The 5,428-nt window shown below is 54.9% G+C and overlaps 1 protein-coding gene across 1 annotated transcript in view; it reads right to left on the bottom strand.

Moving 5' to 3' along the window:
- Window positions 1-187, bottom strand: part of MONBRDRAFT_38126 (uncharacterized protein) — a gene marked incomplete at its 3' end in the record, with an annotated part of 9,482 nt that extends 9,295 nt beyond the window's left edge. The window contains exon 1 of the mRNA XM_001747996.1: window positions 86-187. The remainder of the gene's footprint in view (window positions 1-85) is intronic.
- Window positions 188-5,428: the final 5,241 nt, after the last annotated feature.

Here is a 5,428-nt window from a genome sequence, read left to right as displayed (position 1 = left end):
TAGGGGGGGGGGGGGGGGGGAGCTTCCGCGCGCAGCCGCGACGAGGAGCAGCTGGTCACGTCAAGAGGCGAGGGAGGAGACTCACCCGATGAGGAATGGGAACAAGGCCGAGGCCACGGTCGTCAGGGGTGGGGGGTGGCGCCTCGCCTCGGTCAAAACACCCTTGGCTTCGCGATGCTCAATCGGTCCAAAGGGTCCGGAATCGATCAAATACACCAAAGCCCGCACCACACGTCGCAAATCGACAAAGTCAGTCGTCGGGCACCCACGGGCAGATCAATCGGTCACCGTCACCAGATGCCCCGCGCTAAATAGCGAGAGAGAGAGAGAGAGAGAGAGAGAGAGAGAGAGAGAGAGAGAGAGATGAAGAGAGAGAGAGAGAGAGAGAGAGAGAGACCTTCCTTGAGAGCTTTTTCCTTGAGAGAGCTTTAGAGATAGAGAGGAGAGAAAAGAAGAGAGAGCTTTTGCTTCCTGAGAGAGCTTTCGAGGAAACAGAGAGATTCTGTGTGTTTCTTTTGTTCTAGGGTTTCTCTGACTCGCTGGTATCTCGTCGCGCAATGTCTGTATCTCTATCTTCGCCTTTACCCATCGCTTTAGCCCCAGTTTTGAACTTGGTCGTTCTCTAGAAGCGTATTCATTTCTGTTCGTCTCTCTGCCTTCGCCGCCAACTTCATCTCTCAATAATTATGTTCGCTTTTTTCGGTCTTTCAAGAGGGAGGGAAGGATGAGTGAAACGACCAGAGAAAGGTGCATTACGTCCAAATTCCGGGAAAAAAACATGCTGTGTTACCCATTGTCATCAGAGATGTTGCAGATGAGCAGGCATCTGAAAGAGGGAGCTTTCAAATGTGGGTTGGACTTGAATAAATTGACTTCCAAATTGTGAGGGAATGGCAGCGGCCGGCCACAAGAACAAGATCAACACAACATGCGAATGGGATGCAGCACGACTACCAATGGTCCATGCTATTCACATACACTGAGGGTTTCAACCGTGCCGTGTGCCTCCCATAACTCGTGGTGATGATGCAAAAGCCAAGTCCAGCTCACGCTCGACAGGCTCAACGCCCTCTGGTCGTTTCCAGTTCTGGTGAGTCGGGCGTGCACCAAGCTCGTCTTTGCCTCATCCCTGCCTCATCCCTGCCGCGTCACTGCCTCCCTCGTCACCGCCTCGTTGCTGCTGCCTCTGTGCCCGCACGATGCCTCTCCCGCCCAGGACCCAGGACACCTCGCCAGGCTGCCGTTTGGACTTGCCGCAATGTATGGGGGGTTTGGTGTCTTTGTTCAGTACATAGTTGTCATGGTCTCGGATCACGTCCGCTATGGGCCACTCTTCGAGGGTATGATCACTGATGGCATGCTCGCGTCCCTCGAAAGACGCCACAACATACCGCCACCCAAGACCAGCCAAGACCAACCCATAGATCGCACGTCACCAAGGCAGTCAGTGCCTCCCCCCGGCCTTCCCCGGCTTCACGGCGCTGCCATTTGCACCACCCCCCTTTCTGACTGCGGAGGACACATTGTCAGCAGATTATCGCCGCCCACACGCGTTTTATGTTGCTTGCAAGCCAACTTTGCTAGGTCGACCGCGCGACCTCGTTTGGCTCGCGGAATAAAAGATCTGGATCAGGTCAACCCTATCAAGTGTAACATCTAACACACTATTTGAAGTGCAAAGTGAAGCTTTGTGTGTCAGATGATGGCCTTTTTCATGCAAATTATTTAATCCGTTTTTCGGTTTATCTACGATAGACCTTACTGAGCGATAAACGAGCCTGGGCAGCATCGCATCACGCCGTCCAATCTCTTGCAATTGGGTTGGTTGTGCAGAAACGACACTGGGTCGAGCGCCTCGCGCGCCAACGCGCATCCGAGCACTTCAACGCCAAGCGTGACCAGTCCTCTGTTGGTAGCGTCACGTCAAGTCATCAGTCATCGATCAGCCTCGTTTGGTCTTCAAAGTGACATAGATTCGCCCCTGATGAGCTTGTGATGATTTTTCTGTTTTTCAGTTCCTTAATGAGAGGGGGTGGTCGGCGGGGGTTGCCACCAAACCGTGCTTCGTCGACGTGTGCCCGGTCCCGACGATAACGTGCCTGGAATGGTTGCGTGAGGAGGAGCAGCAGCAAAGGTCAAAATTTACTCTCCATCATAGAGACATCCATAAAAGAGATCTATGAGCAATTTGCAAACTCCGATACAGACTCGGACCGAGTTCGTGTGCGACTCTGCAAAACCATGGTATAAATCAATTCACATTTGTCAACGATACACACAAAACGTTCAACAACAGCACGGCACAACGTGCAGCGAGTCCAACTCTGAGCCGGGCTCAAGCCCCACGATCAATTGCACCAATTTCACAATTATCCAAGCTTTCGTCTCAAGCAGCGCGCCTCTAGCAAGCGCCCGTTTGAGCTCTCTCACAATTCTCTGTCCTGACCTGTCCTGGGCCGCTCCCGCACTTGTTCACCTTGCAACGGGGCAGTCGTTCACCCAACCAAACACCCCTTCTTCAGACCCCACATACCGCCGCACATGCATCGAGCCGAATGCATCATGCGCGTGAAGTGCCCTTGCGGTAAGGCGTTAAGAGTGTAAAGGAAAAGTCCGTTCCCAAGGCTCGGAGCGCCTCGACCATCTCCTCCGGGGTGTAATTGCTGCCATACGTCCGGTTGTCAATCGTAAATGGGTGATTGAACGTGGGGCGGGACATCATCACGTGGCAAATTCTGGCCCCAGCCCATCCAATACACGTGGCACGTGGCGGGAAGCAAGATCAAGATCAAACCACAAAAGAAGCAAATGAGCACTGACGCGTTTCTCCCATGCACCCAGCATTCAAACGACCACCAGAACACGTACCGCTCAGCCGTGACAACAGAGATCACGTAGGAACGTGGCGGGTCTTTAGAGCGGACCAGGAACAAGCCCACTTCACCACCGTATTGGTTGAGCAAACGCTCGGCCTCCTACGCCCCACAGCCCCCCAGGCAGCCATGATTGAGAGAAATCCAGGCATCATACTCACAAAGCCAGAAGATGGGCTCACCACACACGGGGCTCTATAGATCTAGGATTCCACGTCTCTGACATACCTGGCGGGACACCGAATCGACATTGTAGTCGGCTGGGAGCCACGGCCCACTGGTATCCACCACGGGAGGCACACTCTCATCCTGAGGCCGCGGCGGAAGAGGCGGGGGCTACAGAACAATCGCCAACAAAAAAAATGAGCACCGCGTACTGGCCCGTAACGTGCACGCAAATAGTTGTGCGCACGTTCTCGTAGTCATCAAGGGCATCATCATCACTATCGCTGACAAACTCCTCGCGTGCCGCCTACATGGTCCCGGCCCCGACCCAAGTAGTAGCCAGTGAGATATGGAAATGAGACCTTGTCATCAAGCCTTTTGCCATTTGTTGATCCGATAACGCACCACGATCGTATGGGGCGAGCTGGAGAGCGGGGTGCTTGCTGGCGATTCAGCACGCAGCCGCGAGCCCGACTGGGAGCGGCTCATGGCCGGCGTGGATGAGCTCGAACGTCGGGCCGGCAGCGCCGGCGGCACAACTGTGTCGCAGACACAGAACAAGAAGTAAAATGCAGATTGGTAAGTTGCGAGTCATGCTTGCTCAGTCAAGCCCAGGCACGGTGGCCGGGTGCATCGCGTTTTCAAAGGGGGCCAACTCACGTCCGCCTGATGTCGGGGATGCCAAGGACGGTGGGCGGTTTGGCAAAGGGGGTGGCGCGTTGACGTTAATGGGTCGTGAGGGCAGTGGCGGCAGAGCTGTTTCCATCGTGTCACTAAAACTTTCCACATCGGCATACTGCTTCTCGTCCTTGTCCCTACGCGCAGTACGGTCACGTGCCACCGCAAGTGAAAAAGCAAATCAATAAATAAAAGTGGCATAATCAACAACTTGTTGTCCACGCGCCGCCATCTGCTTGGTACCACACTCACGTGAACTCGAGGGACTTGATGGTGTCGCTGTTGGTAAAGGCACCCCACTCGCGCGACTTTTCCGGCAACGGGGGCGGCTGTGGGAGGAAAATCAAGCGGGATCGTCGCAGAGAAAAAGTCAAGCAGGGGTGGGACTGAGCGGAGGCCAGAGACGCCTTTGGAGGGGAAATTTGGCTGGGGCAAACATACCTGGGCGACGTCACGGTTGGCGTCTTGGCGTGAGAGCTTGCGCTGCTCTTGCAGGAAGCTGTCGAATGACACTTCCGTGTTGCGGAGAGGCGACCCACGCATCTCCTCAAGCTGGCGTCGGGTCTCCTCCTGCTGCCGCACCTCAGCCTCGACACGCTTGCGCTGCACGTCCACACCATCTTGGCGGTTAATGGTGGTCCAGCGAGCCTGACGCAGAGAAGCCCGTTGATGTTAGCAACAAAAAGAAGAGCGAGAGGTCGGGCACCGAGGCAGAGGGCATGGCAAAAAGGTGAAATTGTGCTTACAGGTCCAAGAAACTCGAGAGTTTTATCGTATTGATTGTGATAGGCGGCTGGGATGAGGGCCTTGATAGCCGGGATGAGGCTGCATTTGGACTGAGTGTTGACAATCTTGGGCAGCTCCGTGGCCAGCATATCAAATGCCTACTCGATAGATGCAGTGAGTCGTCGCAACCACGGATAAGGAGAGAAGAGAAGAAGAGGAGAGGCGAGGAGAGAAGAAGAGAAGAAGAGGAGAGAAGAGAAGAAGAGAAGAGAAGAGCAGAGAAGAGAAGAAGAGGATACGATGCAGAGGTTGTGTGGGCCGGTTAGAGGCGACTTGGTGCTGGCACGATGCGGTCGCCGACCTTGGTTGTGACAAAGTTGGCCAGAATCTGCTGCAAGTGCTTGCGCTCGGGAGGACTCAGCAACGCCTTTTGCAGCCGCTTGTAGTAAGCGATGGCCGCCCGCTGCAGGCGAATGCAAGGGCAACCCATCAAAAGCAATCGATCCACAAAACACGGGTTAATTGTTCAGCCTTGTAGCGAGATCAGGCACGGATCGAGCGGTCGTTGTTGTGCCTTGGACGCGCACCTGCGAGTAGGTCTGCTCGTCGGCCATGGTGCACACGCCCCTCCCCAATGGCAGTCCGGCTGCCACAAGAATTGTCATGAGCAAGAGCAGTGGCACGCACGGACGTGTACATCGCATTGGACCGACAGAACATGTGTCCCTTCCTGGATCCTGCTGTGTTCTGTCGGTGCCGGCGCGGCCGAATGACAGGCGCCAGCGGCTGTCAATCTAAACGTACCGTATCTTAATGGCTTGACTATCAAATGGCTCCTCAACGTACAGAGGCAGAGGGCATGTGAGCAATCCTCCCGGACAGCAGTCAATCTGGATCAGGATCCTTAAAAAGCTGGCCACCTGAGAGAGAGAGGCAGACGAGCGAGAGAGCAGAGAGAGCAGAGAGAGCAGAGAGCAGAGAGCAGA

The sequence above is a fragment of the Monosiga brevicollis genome, genomic scaffold (genome assembly GCF_000002865.3).
Source record: "Monosiga brevicollis MX1 MONBRscaffold_20 genomic scaffold, whole genome shotgun sequence".
Taxonomy (NCBI): domain Eukaryota; class Choanoflagellata; order Craspedida; family Salpingoecidae; genus Monosiga; species Monosiga brevicollis.
The sequence above is the reverse complement of the archived record's forward strand: the minus strand, read 5'-3'. Positions and strand labels throughout refer to the sequence as shown.